At 40.2% G+C, this 20,338-nt stretch overlaps 1 protein-coding gene across 1 annotated transcript in view; it reads left to right on the top strand.

Moving 5' to 3' along the window:
- The window catches only part of LOC128890125 (5-hydroxytryptamine receptor 1), a 113,714-nt gene that overhangs the window by 17,114 nt on the left and 76,262 nt on the right, over window positions 1-20,338 (top strand). Inside the window, exon 3 of the mRNA XM_054148350.1 lies at window positions 18,627-19,232. The gene's annotated coding sequence lies outside the window, so the exon portion shown is untranslated. The remainder of the gene's footprint in view (window positions 1-18,626; window positions 19,233-20,338) is intronic.

The raw sequence follows: 20,338 nt of genomic DNA, 5'->3' as shown, positions 1-20,338 counted from the left end.
TTCATCGATATTTCTCCTGCAAGAATTCTACGTCTATCGCAGGTGGTCTCGATACCGCGCCATCGATTTATCGAAGGATCGCGATGGAACCGAGGAAGTCGGTCCGATTCGAAGCGCTTAATGCAACTAGAAAGTTTATTGGCTTAGCGAAGGAACCAAGGAAAGAGATAACTTTGTTTTTTTTTAATAAGCATCGGCGTTGATAAGTTTCACCGGCATGTCATAAAAGAACAATCCCCAACCCCCATTAAAAAGTCAGTTCTCGTAATGGTAATTAAGTCTCCCTCTTCGTTTACCTGTAATACACTTATCGATTCACGAGAAACGAAATTACCTTTTTCGATAAACTCTCCGACTCGTTTTCACGAGCCGTTTAATTATCGAGAGGAACGATGGAGCAAGGTCGTGTAAATAAATTCTTTGTATCGCGTTGTTTGTTAGGAATCTGCTCGGTTTCGCGAACGTATCGTTGAGTGTTTGACGCGTCGTTTGTACATCGGCCGGATTGATTTGCATTCGTGCATATAAATGACATTAAATACCAATCGACGACGCCAATTTGCGAATCGATTCGCAACGTGCTCTATGTTTTCCTAGTTACTCTTCTCGCGTTATCGGGGTTGCTAGTTAACGATCAAACTAATACCAAACTGTTATCTCCACGTGTGTAACACTGTAATTGCATCGCTCCGGTATTAACGTCGTTCATCGATTTTCGTTATCGCGAACCGCTCGCACAATGGCGATTGTCGAAGACAACAATGAAAATAGGGTAGACTTTTGAGATTTCACCCTTGAAATCATTTCTTGGTGTGGTTGGTCAGAGTAAGGTATTTTAAAATTAAATGGATCTAGATGGATTGCTTTTGTTGGAATTTGTATAAAAAATTCTCTCGTAAAATTTCATAAATTTTAAAGATCGTCTGGAGTTGCTGTATTCCTAAAGTTTATGGTTCTTGGCTCGTCTAATATCCACTCGTTCGCGATAGGAGAGATCGAAGCTGGACGATACGAAGAATTTCCATCGAGAGGTACAATTTCGAGGCAGCGTCTTGAGATGCGTCGGATCGAACCGCTATTAAATCTGTAGGCGCATGAAAGGGCTTAAAGTTTATCTTAAGAAATTCCATTATCGACCCACCGGGTGGAAACGGGGCTTCCTGGCGGAAAGGAGGGGGCCTGATAGCGCGGTGAAAGGAACGCCAAGAAAGGTGTGCTGTGGGCACCTTTATAACGGATGGTGCTCGTATCGCGTTTACTCGCTATTTGCACCGTTTAACTGGTTCTATCTGGGAAGAGACGTTTGATCGACTACAGGCCATCGTTAGAATCGATGGTGCTTTGAAGACGTTGCTTAAGAAAAGATTCCAATGTAACAGGTTCGGAATAATCGAATTCTTTTTTTCTGCATAAATCAAAAGCACGATGTTTCAAGAATGATTCCCACGAGAGTCTGTTCGATCCAAGGACCACAGAATTGACGAAACGTTAATACTTGAAAATATTAAATCTATCATTCAATTTAGGCAGAGTTCTTCAATAAACGTAGAGGGAACGAATACTTTTTGGACTGACTGCAAGTATAATACTCCTAGGATTTGATTCGAAAATAGACCAAACTGTTAGAAATGCATGTACGATCTCCTGTAGGGAAGCGTTCACATGTACGAAATTCAATCAAATTGGTCGACACGGTGCACGTCTCCTCTTTATTGTACTTTCGTTCTCGTTCGCTTTTATTGCAGAGAGTTGTCGTTGCTCAGCTACTGCAGCCAAATCAAACTAAATTGGCCGTTTAAAGTCACTTCTCCTATCGTGAATCGCGCCTTCGTGCGCTATTCCAGGTCCCATAAATGCAAACATGTAAAGAATCCGTGGTATATGATATATTGACAGAGAGACCATTGAAAATTCGCGTAGCTCGAACGAAAAAATGAAGAAGAACTGGATTAGAGAGTGCTTAAAATGTGTTATTTTAACAAGATATCGCAGCAGTGTTATTCGTCGAGTGGAAGGAGTGCTTCTTGAATAAACATCCGTCTTGATTGCACTGCGCGGAAAATCTGGTCGTTAATTATGGAAGTGAAGTGCATTATTAAGTTTCCTGTCTATTGGTAGCGAATAAAAAGTTTGAATAATGAGGCCAGCGTGATTCACTGATTCCTAGGTAAATTACGCGAACGGACGAAAGGACAGGACCAAGTCGAAAATATGCTAAGCAGAAATTCAGTTGTTTAGGTATAGAAATTAATTTGATCTTACCTTGTAGCATCGTGAAAGGATAACACAAAAGGATAACATCGTAGAAGTAATTTTTTAATGTTTTATAACAAACTAAATGTTAAGTGACACATAAGTGGGACTATCATTGATATTACATGATAATTTATGAGATGTAGATATAGATCAATGAGATATAGATACCATATTCAATGGAAGTTTACAACCTCGCGGCTGCGCTATCGATTTAATGAAAATATGTTGGTTTTTATAGTGAATTGGACTCTCACGCATTCACAGAGGGACCGGTTTGAAGCTGAGCGATCGCTGTGGTCGGATATTTTTTCACATATCGTGAACGAAGAAACAAACACAAATAAAATCGAATTTATTACGGTTGCTATGGTGACCCACGAATCACACGCATGTACACCGAACGCGTCAGAGGAGTAACGAGTAATGAGATTAAATTTTTTTTCGCTGCAACTGAAAACAGCCCAAAACCAAATTTACCTCGAACCGAAGAGTCCTCGCTCTACCTTCGTTGCGAGTATCAATTCGGTAATTCGAATAAATGTGATCCTACAATGATCTCTGTAGCACATGTTTTTATAACACTTTGTAAAATTGATAGAATATTACAGGAAAGTATAAAGCAAAAAAGAAATTTACGCTTTTACTGCACTTATTAAATAAAATATAATCTGTACGAGTAATTTCAACTTTTCAAGACGAATTTAGAAATATCTCACAATCAGTTTCATACTTTGCAGCCACCTTCTTCCACGAAATCTAAATAGAAAGAAGTTTCTGCCAAGCAGTAATAACAATAACAACGAACGCGTTGGAGCTCTTCCTTCGAGTAGCAGGTGCTCCCTCTGCATCTCTCGCTCGTAAATCCGCCGGATGCGTTGACTCACGACGTTTAATTTATTTATCGAAATGAGAGTGGAGGGGGGGTAGGTTAATTCCTTTAAACCGATAGGCGTTGGACTTTGATGTATTGCGACGGTGACGTCGCCGCTGATATTTTATGTATGAACCGGCGAAACTAGACGCACGCTCGATAATATTTGAATTTCCGACAGACCATTAGAATCCACCGTGGCGCGCCTCAATTTTAGCGCTGCCATAATCCGTATTCCCGTGCCATTCATTCGTTCCATTTTCACACTCGAGTTAGATTTTATCGATTTTATAGTATGGAATCCGACGATGAATTGTCAATAAAATGGCCAGGTGACTGTCAATCCAACTATGTTTAATAGAACTCGTTCTGGAGACTTCTGTCTATGAGAGTAGCTAATATAAAAAACAATAAACGTCTTCTAAGATTTCCATGATCTACTATGCGGTGGAAACAATCATTGAAAGCGTGAATAACTAGATATAACATAAAAAAAATCCATAGGGATGGACTAGGTAATCGCGAAACGATTTTCCCAAGCTATCAAATACCAGCAGGTTCGCGCAAACCTCGTAAATTACACAGCAAACCATAAAAATGTCCGTTAGAATACATTTCGCATGGATTCAATTAGAAATGATTGATGTCGTCGTCATATTAGTCCGTATGAGGCCTCCGATGTGTTTCATCCGTGACAAATGAATGTTCACAAAGTGTTGCCGTTATTGCATAGCCAGTGTGTAATTGATTAATATCGATGGATATTTTAAACAATAATAGATAGCAAGTTGAAACGATCGTTACATGTATTGTACATGGCGTTTGGACGTGTGTCGTTCCATCTGTAATAATATACATTCCGGAACTAATAATAGAGAATATTCTATGAATTCTGCAATATTAACTTGAATGCATAGCTTTATTTTATTTTATTTTCAATTCATATTTAAATTGCTACTAATATTGCCTTAATTATCTGTACCATGTGTTCGTGGTACAGATTATGTTTATATTTAATAAAAAAAAAAAAAAACTACAGTAACTTTATAATGCTTTTCATAGAACTTAGAGGACCTAATAAAAATAAAATCAATAAATACTGCGGAAACAGATGTTCCAAATATCTCGTCCAATCAAGACACAGTTTTACACGTATGAAACTCTCAAACTATCCTGTAAACTTCTCCCCACCACCGAGACTCGCTATCGAATGCCACGAACTATTCCACTCGCGAATGCTGCTCGAAACGTATCGTCGGCGTGTAATTTGAAATCGCTTAGAAGTAATTTGTAACATGTACTCCGACGCTCTATATTTATCACACATTAGGGGCAAATAACGCAAACCGCGAGAACAATCAAGCATAGTTCTAGCGCTTCAGCCGTAGAGAAGACGAAATTGCTGTAGTTACGCTCTCCACGCTCACTGAAACCGCGCTCGGAATTTTTCCACGTTGAAGTTCGAGTACAATACACCGTCGACTGGAATGTTTCACAGAAAAATCAGTTATCTTATTCAAATATTTAAGTCTGACACGTGGGGAAACGCTGGGATTGCGAGCAAAAGAGATGGGAATTCATTTGTCCTAATCTAAAAGCGTGGAAGAAGATTTTGCATTTCGTTCAGGTTTCGTTTTTATCATTCTGGAACTCGCTCTGTATCTACGAGAACGAAATTAAAAACTGTTAACGAGAAAAGCACGAGGAGTTATCGCAGATGGAAGATTAATTAGTAACAACGCCGTGGGCGTTATAGTTGGATTTCCTAGACGAGCGCATTTCTTGAAGCATTTTCTTGAATCACTATTCTTTAGTTTCTACTCTTCTTGACTCGCTACTCTCTACTGTCTGTTCTGTACTGTTGCAAAACCCTTTTTCCCGTACCATTTATTTCATGAATTATTTATGCCACCGCGATTATTAAAACAGGAGATACCACTGATTATGGGCTCGAAACGGTGACTGCTATTCATAGCCTCGATAGACATTATCGAGAACGTTTATCCATGAAATCGGATACGCAGAAATATCACGGATCGTGCAAAAAACCATCGATGCGAAATTACATCTTTATCGGCTCAAAGAATCGCAAGCAGCATCGTGTAAACGAAAAGATCAATTTTTCTCCTCGTTTTGCGCGTACACGAGGTGGAAATCGTTCCAAGTTACACACCGTTTGATATTTGACGCTTGAGTTATGAAGCAGCGACGGCCCCTCGTTGGAAATTAATTTCATCGTAAAATTTCCGCCACCGGGGTTATCAGCGACGTGCTCGCTATTATGCAGCGTCTATAAAACATTTATTCAAATAAAATAAATAGGTAAACAGTTAATCGTTTCGTTCCCTCTCGACTTCAGTTTCCGTTAAATCAACAGAAATGTTACGAGCGCGTATTTATTACGAACATCGAAGATATTCAACGTGAAATCGGAGGACTATTTTCGTCTGTGACTTTATTTGCTGAATCCGTGGGTAAAATATATTCAGTGGAAGGATTCGATGCCCCGGATATAACCTGTCCTGGCTAAAGGTCTATTCACTGCTCCGTAGGGATATCCTATTTTCGTTCTTGCCTTCACCCGGATATTTATTTTTCCCTGCAGATTCGTTGCCTACGCTAAGTATTTCCGGTACAGTGACACGTATGAAACAGAAGTGCTCGAAATTCGCAGACTTTGACGCATCCATTCACTGTTTTCTGGGTTTCGTTTCAATTTCAGTGTGAAGAATATTCCTAAACTCGTGTTATTTCGAGCTTAATCAATTTAATTGGACTGAATAGTTACAGAAGAACAACAAACGATTTGTATTTATTTATGAAAAAGTATCAGAAAGTGATGAACTCTTTCCCAGATAATGCCACAGCGCAAATTAATCTTCAAAGAAAATATAGTTTGATCCGCCTCGGAAGCTACCATTCGTCGCGAACTGACATAATCGAACGCAATTTACCCAGACATGCTTCCGTCGCGCGACCGCTTTCCTTGTATGGCACGTGTCGCTAATGAGTTATGTTTGACATCGAATAACCTTTCATAATGCAGGCCTAGATATTGAAACAGATCAATACTGCACGGCAAGTCCTGCCGCGACGTCAAATGTCAATTCCCGTCCCAATCATATTTACATTTGATTCAAGTAATAGTTGATTCCCCGTATCGTGTTCGTTTGTCTGGCAAACTTTCATACAGACGTGTATAAATATTTCAGCTGCCGGATTTCTGATCGCATTATTGCACGAGTATTATAGACAGTTCAATTTCAAAGAAACATGATCGCGAAATGAACGATCCGTTTGTCGATCGCGGCTACGATTCGAAATGAATATCGCAACCGTGCTTTTACAACGAGGCGCGAATTAACGAGGAAAATGATCGTTCGAGGTATTAACGATCGACGATTGTCTTCGCAATTAACGCTGAAACGTTTCGTGCAATGAGACTCGTCCAAGTTTCAAAGAAAAACAATTTAATTCGACCAAAAGTTTTAGAATACTTTAGAATATTAATAATATTAATATTATTGATGATATTATACTATTTATGCTCTTGTACACATCCTTCTATATATTTGTGTGTTACACTTATCATAAATACGTAAATACCTGCAATCTATTCATGAAGAATATTTTTCTCATTTTCATAACTACCCTCCTTGCTACTAAAACTTTTAACAGGACAAAACGAGCACTAATAATAATATATTGCCACCACTCTCGAACTGAAATGTCCCTTCGATTGAGCTGATGGTATTCCCGAGAATATCGCGGACAATAATGTCGTTCGCATTAACGCAAACAGGACATGAAATTCAACATCGTTTTAGCGAGCACGCGGTGGAACCGCAGGCCGTGAAGTGTCGGTATTCTGACGAACCATTAAAGAGCATGTTATGTGTACACACGGTGGTTTCGGTAAACAGAATGTACGTACTTTGACCACTTCCAAACGCGTTTGGTTCGGTACGGTTCAGTCAGAAGCCAGCTTTTGCGCTCGATTCGACCGCGTCGCAGTTGACGCTTGTCGGGCGTCGTTTGCAGTGCTATCAACGATATCATTTTCTCGATTAGTCAGGATCGTTCACCAATGAGCCCGGTGAGCCTAACGCGGCACGATAACTTAGTAAGTAAATTGTTGTATGCGAGCATGCCATTTATTTTTTAAAGCTGCCAACTAGGCGAACCCGTTAGGAGACGGAAGAAAGGTTTCCGTTTGTCGGAGGCAGCGCTAATTTTATTTATAGAGAGCGAAAAGCGTGTAGGATCCTGCTACGAAATTCTAATTAGGATCTCGAACTCACTCGCGACTTTACTTCGTTCTTTTTGGGTTACTCCTGGATGGTTTCAGGACTTCTGCAACACGAAGGTGAGATTGCAAGTTTAATAATATTAATGTTTTTCTAGAAGACGTTACTTTTATTATATCGTTTCACGATTCTATTTTCTGTAACGTATAAAATTCAATTTTCTTTCGAACAATACGTGAAATAAGGATATTAATGCTAAATATATTAATCTCTATCCCTAATGTTTCCCTAACATCTTTTCGTCAGATTTACTCTATTCGCATTGATTCAATTTAAATTCGAGCGACAAACTTCACGACTCGCAAACCATAACGAAACGGTTCCAAAATTGTGTTTACATTCGAGAAACAAGCTGGACATTTTCATCAACTACAACGAGGGCTGCTTTGTGATATTATGTTCCTATCTCGTCGAAAGTTGTCAAAACTTGTCGCGCACCGTGCTGAAACTAGCTTCGCTAAACTTCTCTTCGTTTTCAGGCTGGGTGCTTCGTATGTCAAGGGAAATTTGATTCCGTCCCATCGACTGGAGATCATTTATAACGCGTCGACGCTATTGACAAAGATTGCTGGAAAATTCACCGTCGCGAGGAGCTTTTTCCTTAAATTGGCGCTGGTTCGACTCGCGGGAAAAGTTTTATTAATTGCACGGCAGCTACGGTGGAAAATTTTCCAGGGACGAAACAAAAATTAATTATCCCTTAATCCCGCGAGAAAATAATTATTTCGGATCCTTATCGCCGTGAAAGCAGAGAATAATGGCGGATTTTCGTGGCTCTCGGCTTACTCCTTTGAGAATCCTTGAAACGCGCATAAGACGCAATGAATGACAAATTATTGAAATCTAATGCTTGGCCATAACAAATAAATGGAATTAATATGTTGACGAAATGTTTTAATTTAACTTTGTACTGTGGATCTCATTTTGATCGTTTGTGTTATTGTACTAATTTATATAACAGATATTAAGTACCTATTACTTCAGTCATCGTTCCAAAAATAATCCTACGAACATGCAAGTCACGAGTCAATTAATTTACAGCAATCGAATAGAATTACAGCCAAATATTCCCCTACATCATTTGCAGCACACCATGTTATTGGATTCCCATCGATCGCAGATTCATTAGTTAATCTTTAATTATCCCCGTTTGTAAATCGAATTACGACCACGCGGTGAGAGTTAGTCCGCGGGGAGCGCGTTGGACGTTAACAAGGCCCGAATGCTTTCATTATAACGTATCGCCTTGCAACTACTGGTAAACGCTATAGAACGACCTTTTCATCGAAGTTAGATATATCGTTTTACTATCACAGAACGGTTCCAACTAAATTCTAACTAACACGAAATCAAAGTATCCTCCATTATTCCTCAGGTATTCGAATATAAATGAAACATTTCGTTTCCCACATCGACTACCGTTTCACTTGAAATTTCCCTTCAAAATTGCGGCCATCAACTTTCTCATTAGCCGCGCGAATCGCTTCGAAACCCGTTGCTGGAAAACCTAGAAAAGTGTCGCGGAATTGGCACGAATCGAAGAAGAAAAGGAGGACACGGAATTTCATCGGTAATTAAATAAAATGGCCGGATCGAGGGGAAGCTATTCGATAAGACTTATCGGAAAATAGGATCGCGGGGTTCGCCTCGATCGGGATTACGCGTAATTCTGACGTTGGGATTGAAAACAGCGACGGTTTTCCAACCGGATGGCTCTCCGCGGGAGTCTCTCGGTACCACGAGGCAAGGGGTCGGTCGCGGGAGGGAAATTGCAATTAGTCCGATAATTGCGAGACGTCGAAATAAAAGGGAAAATAAAATGCGCGGGGGGAAAGGAAAGAAGGAAACAAAAGGAAAAATCGGAGGACATCCGGTCGCGGGAGGGAAACGCAATTACGAGGCGATATCCGAAAGAGTCCTGAACCCTCGTCGCGTCAAATATTGAAAGAGTGCTCGGAGCACACGTAAGGTCAATAGTCGATATCGAGGGCAAACGATTGTTAATACAACACAATTGTTCTACGCGCGTTTCAACGTGTGTTCGGTGTGATTCATTTTTTTTTCCTTTAGCCCAGCCCAAACTCGTTCCCTATTGTTTCCAGAGTTGCCATTGGAATTAGAACGTGCATTCGAGCAAATATTTTGGTTACTCGTTTTGTGTGCTCCGCCACTGGCAGATTTTGGGGGCGCAACAACGATCGGGGGAGAATGGTGGCTCGCGTTGAATCGTTCGAGGCAATCGAATCGGCTCGAAGTTACATTTTGGTAATTAATGTCGACCACGAACGATCCGTTGTCTTTCTGTGTTAGGTGAACTCGAACCTGGTCCACCTTTTGATTAGATTGTTATTCATGGTGGGATGTCTTTTAATTTCCGTTGGAAAGTTGAAAATACTCGTAGACTTTTTAATTCCAGTGTCGACTTAGCAAAATCTAGCATGGCCACCTACAGGAATTAATTTGAAGAAATGAGGCACTTGATGTACCTAATAACAGTATGCATTAATGCACTAGTTAATATCAATTTATATTAATATATGAACGATCTCCTGCATAAATCGATTAACACCATTAAACGACAAAATTTGTTTGACCAACGATAATAATAAATAATTTATTTCAGTAAACTCTTTCTAAATAGAGTGATAGACAAAGTGTTAGTAATTTATTTAAAGGTTTAATCTCGATAAGGGTTGTTCGCAATGGAATTCTTGGGTTACATTGCGAACGTAGCTGTCGATTAACCGTGTCCGCCGCGATAATCGATTACAAGGTAAATTAGTCGTATTATATGAAATACGGTTTAGCGCAGCATGTGTAAATTAGGTATGTCCACCGATGGGTGATTGATCGACGCAGCTGCATGCCTACGGAATCGTCCTCGATAACATTCAACTGTTTATTAGTGATTTGCTGCAGAATGGGACGATAAATACTAATTACTCGCGGTATTGTTCTCACACTCGTCACGTTCTCACATTTCGGAATTGTTAAACCTGTGCGACACGTTATACATTTTTCCAATTAAAATCAGTAAGCAAATTGAAGATACGTTGTAAATTATATTGTCATTTCGTTGATTTATACTCAGTTTATATATACATATATATATATAATAATATTTATAATTTTATTTTGTAGACTCAAAAGCAATTGCTTTTCCTTAATTAAGAAATATTTTCAATTTCCCACTAATTCGCTCAAAGAATTGGCTTCGAATCTCGAAGCATCTACGAAAGCGTCCACAGAACCATGTAAAATCTTCCCTTTATTCGAAGCGTGATCCAGCCATTATCTCGAAACTTACAGCCGCAAATTTCAACGTCGCAGTTAGGTGCGACCTTCCAACTACCACGAAACCCATAAGTAACTGCGAGTTCCGCAGCTTTTATGACGAAATCCTCCCAGGTGCAATCGTTCCTCGCATAACGGTCGCTGCTGAGATCGCTATACCAAGCGAAAATGGAAGTTCGGGCCAAGGCTCTCCGTTTCCAGAGTGTTGTTTCTGGTAAGGACTCGGCCTGGGCTCGAGTTCCTTCGGGTTCCTTCCGCATCGTTCGCTCGGATGCTTTCACGTGAGACGTCGAGTGGTGCTCCAACGAGTGATGGCACTCGTACCATGTTTTAAAAACTCTTCTAAAGAGACATCTGTCGTATCATCGAAACGACAGAAGGAGGCTCGAGCAAGATGAAAGGAAGAGCATCATCGAAGGATAGGACGTCCCTGGGGAGGACTACCTCTGAAGTCTTTGTTTCCCCGAAGTTAGACACTCGTTTGTGACATGGTATCGTGTTTCTGAAGCATGATAATTGTAGAATGGAAGGCGAAGAGGGCGAAGAGGGAGCTAGAATCTCTGTATTGGAAAGGTAATGGGAGAGGTAAGATATGGATATGAATTTAATAAAAAGATGTTTTTCATATGTACATGGTAATTATTTACGATGCATTTTGTATTATTTTTGGTTCGAAAATAATATAAGAAATATCCGTGTCTCTCAAATATAAGTTTCCAGTCATCCTCACGAATACTCATGAATTAAATAAATAGACAACTATCTTACATCCAAGAGAACTGTCTAAGAATGGTGGTACCCTAACAATTACCATTAACGCGCCTTAAACAGATAGCACCTCCTCGCGAAACTGATAGCTGCCAACCGCAAACTGTAGGAAATGTCTGCAACTATAGCTATGGTAGCTCGGAGATGCTAATGCTCCTCTTATCTCAAGTCTTGGTCGATGATACCTCGGTTTAAGCAGGACTAATTGCGAGCTGAATGTAATTACAGTGCATAATTTTCCAACATTTTCAAAGTCATACAATGTCATAAATTTTTGCAGTTATCTATACCGAGTTTGAATAAATTCGTATATAATATAAGACTCCTAAGAATTTTTTTTTCGCCTCTACATCTTAAAGCTCACTCAACGCAGCGAAACAAGAACACACCCCGTGAAATATTATCGAGTATTAAGTAACGAAGTTACGAGAATAAATTGAAGGTTTCTACGGCGATGCACGCCGCGCAGATGTTCTTAAATGACCTGGGTTTAGCTGGGAGCTAGCAGGATTAAAAAGATTAAAGGTTTTCGAAGATATATTATATAGTTGCGAGAGAAATGTGACGCCAAGGCAATCGCTCGACAGGCTAAGTAGATCGATTTGTCTTCTCCCATGGGATGCCTTTGATTTGAATTCCAATATCGTTTGTTTTTCTCCGTAAATATATCGCGATGGTCGAACTAATTGATTCCCAATCAAACGGTTCAACGTGATTCGACGTCCGAGACAAATTACACGTCCGACAATGTCCCGGGTTCCAGATGGATCTCTCATTGGAGCAGGTCAATTGGAAAAACGAATTACCGTTGGACTCTCATTGATTCTTTCAACTTGTGCTGATCCAATTTTCAATTGGACGAGAATTAGAAATAGAAAAAAAGAGTTCCTCGAGGATATAATTAAATATCGTTAAAAATCGTAAATATTCTCAGGCTTCGAAATTAGTCTCAACCGTTCCATTCTGTCTAGCAAATGGTACCACTCTTTAGTCTGTAATAGTTCAAAATCAAAGCTCAAGAAAGGTACGAAATTCTACTCGAGAAACTTCTGTTGCACGATGATCACGTTTGTAAAATTAATAATCAAGATAGTTGATGTAATCCAAAGTTTATCATACCGTAATTAAACTGTCATAGTTGGTTAAACGAGAACAGTGATGCACTACACGCGACCTAATAGCAACATGGTAAAGTCTCGTTTCATTATTACTCCGGGATACCAGAACGCAATTATTGCACGTACTAGTCATCAAGCATTATGATCAATTCACGTGATGCACGTAATGCGATCGTTGAGACGTAATGCGCATGTACACATGCGGATGGAGACGTCGTGCCAAATCGTTACATGTCCACGCACTCTGCAATATTACCAAGAGCTCTGATTCCGATGGAGAAATTAGTCTTCTAAATTAGTACGCGAAATTTGGGATACTTGTTGGCTCGCAATTTGTAGCGCAGCCCAAAAGGAGATGAATCCTTGTCCACGAATTGATCGAGAATATTAAGTATGCAATATTTAATACGCAATTAGAGGAATATTGAATTTTAATAATAAACGCGCAGGTGATCAACAGCTGAGTAATGTTTAGTTGAACGTTCCATTTCGAAATGAACATCAACTAAGGATTCGTAATGTCTGTGAAATTATGTAAACACCTCTTAGAAATTTTAAAACGCATTGTCTGTATCAAAAAATGATCCTGTGATATGCACTCCTATAATTCCTTTATTTTATTCCCTCGGATCGTGCACACCTGAAAACAAAAATCGACTCGCATTTTTTCATTACAGGCACCTGCTGTTCGCGTCAGATATCGTATTTTTTCGTGGGAGACGTGTTACTCCACGCAACATCCACGTTACTTCCAAGCGAATCTCAGCTTGACGGCAAATTGCAAAATCATATTTCGTTTAATTCTCATCCAAACGTTCCAAGGGAATAAAGTCCGAATGCTCTCGACAGTAATATATTCATGTACATAGGCAAATCTTAATGACCATCAGATCGAGACTTGTATTCACACAAGATTCATTGTAATGGAAATCAGGTTGGGAACTCAGAAGAGTAAGGTACAGTCAGAAATGATTATTTGTAAAAACATCAACCAGTCCTAATTTCCACACCTAACTTGCAAACGTGCAATTTTGACCCGCCTGAAACGTCCGATCTTAACAACCCATCAACGTTCTGCTCGCTTATTAACGTAACAACGACTATTACTGTATTAACAGCTGTCGCACCAGTGTGCCTCCACGTCGTAAACGGCAATGGTCTTCCCAGAAGTTGAGAAAAATATAATAGGAAAGTTCGAACGCGACGATAAAGGTGTTCAAGTAAAAAGTTCGCGTCGGTCGTTACTGTGTTCGTAAAGAACGGAGAAAGTGTGGCCGTAGTTGCAACGGAGTTCCTACAATTTTTTGCACTCCCGACCCGTGTAATTTTCCTCCGAAAGTCCCGGTTCCGTTCGCTGATTCCCCATCCACTTCGACGCCATCGATCCAAAAAAGGGAAACCGTGTGAAACAATACGACGATAAAAAAGCCATGGAATCTCAAACTCGATTCCGCGGGTGATTGGTTGCGGGTTGCGAGCCGAATTTCAAACCGAAACGTAGCTTGTTACGAGCGTTTGTTTAACACCTTCGCGTCTATCGTATCGATTCCAGGGTGAACTAATTTCTGACGATTGATATTGTTATAAACACGCGCGGGTTTTATTGTCGGAACATTATTTTTCTGCTTGGTGTACGATATTTTTCAAACGCGTTGCGATTGATTGGGAAAGTTTGTAAATAAATCAAATAAACCAGTACGATTGAAACAAAAATGTTTTCACAGTGAACGTCACGAAATTAGATTTTGCTGCGTTATAAATCAATAGAATAGACTGCTAATGTTTATGCGTTTAGGATGTATGTACGAAATAATATTCGACAATGTGCAAAGAAGAGAAATATATAAAATTTGAAGAATAAAATGCATGTCACATGAAAGATGAGCCATACTTTCATTTAAATTTCAAATCTTCATTTGTCTCTGTGGAAATATGAATCTGCATAAACATACAGAAGCATTACAGCGTTGGCAATACATGTCGTAAATATTACATCATTGCAATAATTTCAACTGTTTATCAACGATTCGCTGTTGTCGTTAGATTCTGCTCTGGCCAGAATAACTGCGGGCAATTAAATTGCATTAATTGCGTTGGCCTCCAAAAGCCTCTTGTTTTCGACGATTCGCGAAAATTTACGGTGTCATTTACAAGTAAAATGGAAGTGCAGGGCGTCCTTTATTTGTCCGAGTATAGATTACCCGGTAAAAAATTAAATATGGAATCTCCCCGACGTTAATGTTTAACTTAAAAGCACGAAAGTTTCGTTATGAACGTTTATATCGTTTCATGGCAAACTTCGGAACCTCATTATTTGCACGGATTACTCGGATAAGACGTGAATTTCTCATGGTGCCCTCTCGTTGCGCAAATTCCTCCTAAGAAGCTGAAGCACCAACTACATCGTTCTTCTGATAGTGCGTACTCTCAGGAATCTCGAATTATTAATACTGCGAGGGTCATAATTTTCTTCCCCATAGAAAACTTGAACACAGTGAAATCTAAGACAAATGGAAACTTGCTCAAATTACAAAAAAGAAGAAAACATTTCAGAATAAAGCTTCGCTGCTTTCAGCACCCCTAGAATGAATTACCACTCCTCCTAAAATGTACTTTTGCTTTCGTAGAGTTACAATTAGAGGCGACTATTTACTGTTCGAAATATTATTTCAATCACTTTTAGCTGAAGCCAAGCATAATACTCGTTGTTTCGTGTGACGCAGAATTTCTCAGCACATTTCAATGACGCACTCGCGATAGCCTTTTCGAGCCAGACCGTCCACTTTGTGCACTCTTAGACGGGTATGTATGCACTCCTATCCGAATGTGCGACTGTCGAGTGCTCGTTCTCTTAGTCAAAGGGCCTTGCGGATCAACGTTGGCGGCAGACTGGCGAGTTACAATTACACAAAGAACACCTCGCAAAGACACTCTCTTCGTTAGCAGGAAATTAAAATGAAATTTCGAGGTCGAACGCCGTATCTTCTTTTCATACTTCGTTGAGAAGAAAAGAAATTTCGCAGACACCCCTGTAGGGCAAAGAATAATAAAATTTTAATTTCAACGAGACTGTTACGGACGAGAGAAATATTTAATTTTTTAATGGAATTCGTGAGGAAGGATTCCATCGAAAAGTGTTGTGTCATCAAATTTTGTGTGGGAAGGATTTTTTTTTACTGTGAAAGGTAACCTCTTTTTCGGATGTACTTGAACCATTTTTTAAAATTTGCCTCTTCTGTTTCTCCGAATCGCGTGCACATTTCCAGGAATTTATGTAGACCACTAGACCGACCTCCCATTTATAATACTCGATCACTTTGGAAACTTTAAACTGTCGTATTTCGGCGTAGAACAGTCGGATTCGGTTCTAACGAAATTCAAATTGAAGAGCGGACTTTCCTCAATCTAATAAGCGTCTATCTATCAGTGATATATAATTATAAACAATGTTTTAAAAAACAAAGTTGTGAAGCTGTTCGGTATTCTAACAAAATAAATTGTGATTTCTTGCTACTTTTTTTAGTTTATGTCAGCTTTTAGGGATTCCAGTCGACTGTGCCTTTTGATCCGTCTCAAGGGGAGACTTTTACGTCAACAAGGCGCGGAAATCGGTTACCTTCTCCGCTCGATCGAGTAAACTCGGATGTAAAGCCGCTGCAAAGTGCATAGCGCTCATGGCACGGTTGACACTGCGCAGACGGCGAATAAAATTTCGACTGAATTATGCAGACGACGTTATCGCGGCGTTCCGCGCATTACCGTCTCGCTACGAATTTTACTATTTATGGAATTTATTATAAACCGATCGTCGCGCGACAATGCAATTTTCTTCCGCGGAGAATTAATAAAAATATCTCTCTCGGTGGTTTTTTGGAACGAAAAGGACTCAACAATGGACGGTAACCATTTGGAAAGGAAGTTAACGGATCTGTGGAGGCCGGTGTACACCTGGCAGGTCTGAATTATATTTTATTCGAATGTTAATCGCACTTCACACGATGAATTAACTTTCTGTGAACTTTTGAAAATGTAGCCTGGTATATAAAAAATTGTTCCAAAATTATTTCTTCTGATTTCTGAAAAGTAAATAACAATTATATCCAGTATATCCTATGTTACACTAAATGGTTTCACTCTAGGAATCCCTCAGTTCGTTAAAACTTCTGTTCGTTGAGTTATTTTAACGCACGCAGACTTGAAATAATGAAAATATCCACTATAGGGGTGAGTTTCGCGAGAATCGACGCGTTTATTCGCGTAATTTTCCTTCGGGCGTTCATTGCCCGTTTAACAGGAAGTACATGCAAAAAATGAGAGTTAAATTTGCACGAAAATTTCAGCCCCGGTGATACGATCGCGTATCCTGTTCGACGACGGTGTCGAGCGGTTTTAATTAATTCGTCGCTTCTGTGCACGATGGAATTAATTTCACGTTCAAACAGTGTTTGAAAAAATTCGTGGTCGCAGTGTTTCTATGCAGATACACCTCGATTTAAGGTATATTTCCAGAATTTCTAAATTACTGATCCCTAGGGATTTAGCAATGATCACTTTCTCGATAACAAACGCAAATTATTTTTAAATTATGGGTTCTGTACTGTACATAGTCATTTGAATAACAGTAGATCCTTCTCGATCGATATCAGTTGCCCAGAGTGTTGGCAGTAGTACGAGTCGACGACTTCTGATACGGAAAAGGAAACCTCAAATGCAATTTCAACATTTTCGTGTTATTTTGGCACATGGAATCATCTCTCAATGCTCTGACACCTGTTGCTGAACACCCTATATATACTTTTTACTATATTTACGACTATATTTAAGCGCATCTACATGGACACACTCGTGGCGTTCATGTTTTCATCGCGAGACAATTGTATCATATGATAATCAATTTATCGACGCTCTTATTTGCCTCCCTAAATTTTCTCCAGAATTTACCATTGTTTCCAAATCAATCTGCACCGAAAATGGCTCGAAATCAAACGAATGATAACCAGTCGACAGATAAACACAATACTCGCTGCATCTCTCCTTCGTATTTTGATTCGACGTATCCCATACCTCCGACAGGAACGTTTCGCGCATTTTGAATTTGCGAGGCGCGTCGAAAATCGTAACGAATCACAGGGACGATTAATCGGGCCGCTAACGACAACGAATTCGTCCGGCAGAAACATTTCGTTCTCGACGTTTAAAAAAAAATATTTCGACGATGATTTCGTGACGAATGAGACGCGTTAAATCTGCCTCGTTTGTCAGATCGAACCCGCGCGTTGTCTGGGAGCTGGAATATCGCCGGAAAGCTAGATATTCACTAACGTTCTTGCATAATTACGAAACACAAAAAGTGGAGGGCGCGTTCAACGAAGATTTAATTACGAATCGCGAGCAGGACGTAATTCAATTTGAACACACGGTATCAAAGCGAATTACTGACCGTCGCGAAATGCGTGCACGATGAGATTATTGGTCGCTGATTATATTCCCGAGTACATCAACTTTTAAAAATTGTTCGTCGACCTTGAATCCGAATTTTCGAGTTGCGGAGATTCGACACTACACGACTAGTAAACAATTATATACAATTGTTTCGTACATTATTCAATTCAGTTTCACGTAAATTATTTTTGCATTTAATTGAAAAAAATGTCTTTAAAAATAATTTGTCCCATCGTGGTAGAAATGGTTCAAAATTAAACGTTGGCAGGCTTAGTGTTGATAAAAATGGTGCCCCACGTACGATAATAAGACTCTTCGCTCCAACACAAAATTTCTACAAACTCATCGTTACTCTCGCACGTCTATACAGAAGATTGAAACCATCACCCCCAAAATTTCATGATTCATATATTTCCACTAGATCTATAGATTCCTCGCGCACGGGATCGCCGAGTCCAATGAATCAAAACCCTTCACGCTCGATTTCCTGGGCGATCCTGCTCTCGACACCATCGTCGCCATCACGATACGCCATCCCTCCTAAAGCAATATTATTCTTTGTGCTTTCAGGCATCCCCGATGCATTATCGTTGGACGTGGGGGGAGGAATCTGACGCAACGTGGAAATATTTGCCTGAATTAAGTGGCGGCCGTGAGACCCTCTAATGCCTCGCGACGATTTGAAGCAGCTCTCGATGAAGACGCGTTCCGAATCGGCTATAAATCGTTCCAGCGACGTACACCCGATAACAGACCAGCCGCAAATTCACCAGGAATATTGATAGATTCGTCGAGACTCCACGAAAGGCCGGCCGCCTCGACGAAAGCGAAGAGAATCGCGGTTTCGTCGTCGATGGCGACGTATCGTCGATATCCCGGCATCAAGTCGACATTTTTCTGCTAAATTATTGTTTGGGACATTTTGTTGGAGCGGGACAACCGTTTCGCGCACGATATTCATGGAAATTGACCGCGGCTGGCATTACCATGTAGAACGACGCGCGGTTATGTAAATTCGCTCGTATCGACGAGCTCCGAGGAACGTTCCGCGCGATTGGCCCTTATCATGGGGCAGAAACGAGGAGGCACGATCGATTAGATGCGGGATCGTCGCAGCCGAAGGGATTCAACGTGGGACCCGCGACGAAAATGCCAATCGACCGTGACGAATCGACGGTAAGCATTGGTGGAAGTTCACACTTTCTCGTGTATTCGACATTGGTAGAACGTGCTGTATGTTGTTAAGGAGATATGTACCTTGAAGCTCTCGGGGGGTATCTTGAAATACTCGAGTGGATACCTTGGTCCTGGAATCGATGAAACGTGACATCGCGTTCGTATTTAAATTTTCATTAATTTCATGAATTCTATGTGCTGTATACATATTCCTTCCACTCGTTTAATCGAATGCATTATAAAATTAGTTTTTGAAGAAACCTATCCACCTAGCCGGTCCACCGTAAGTTTCACCGGACTCGAGCGTTCCCTAAGGTTCCACGCGACGTGTTGATCGGTATCGGGTGTCAAAAACAGAATTCGCCAAGTCCCGAGTAGAAATTTGCCGAGAACGTTAAATCCGAAGAGTAACCAGAAAGTTATCGGCCGTATCGTAAACCCCATCCAAGTCGGTGTCGTCAACAGCTAGAAATTTGTGTGCCCCGAGGTACACCGAGACGTGTTTACGCGAAATAAGTTTCGACGGGATCGAGTCACGTAACTGGTACCGCTTGTAGCTTCTTTTTAGAACGGAATGACGAAGAGAAATGTTCGGTGGCTCGATAGGATCTGCCTTCGCCTTTGCACATTTTCCTCGTACCGAAGCTTCCTTTCAATTTCGCGAAGTCTGTTTTACGAGAAAGCATAGGCATAGCGCTGAAATTAATTTCGTGTACCTTTATCCATTATTCATGATTCGATTTGGAGCGTGATACTTCGAGGTTGAGCACAGGGAAAGATTTAAGGGACTTTGAAGCGATCCTGAAATGTGGAAGCTTTTGGGAGCTTTTGGGTTTACTGATTTTATCGAGCTATTTAGGGAAATTGAATAAATAATTATTCAAGACTTGCGGAGATCTAAGGATTATTGACACTGTGGTGCAAAACTCGAGGTCTTTGGGACATCTTAATAAATATAGGATTTATAGAAGTTTAGATACTATCGTTCTAAAGACATAACAAGAGCAGTGTTGGTATATTTGGAATATTGCTATTAATAATACAGCAAAAAATGATCGTGTAACCTACATGCATGCAACTGATGATTTTCTACAAAGCCCTAAATT

Source organism: Hylaeus anthracinus, unplaced genomic scaffold (assembly GCF_026225885.1).
Source record: "Hylaeus anthracinus isolate JK02 unplaced genomic scaffold, UHH_iyHylAnth1.0_haploid 12000, whole genome shotgun sequence".
Lineage (NCBI taxonomy): Eukaryota > Metazoa > Arthropoda > Insecta > Hymenoptera > Colletidae > Hylaeus > Hylaeus anthracinus.
Note: the sequence above shows the minus strand (reverse complement) of the source record. Positions and strands in the feature narration are given on the sequence as shown.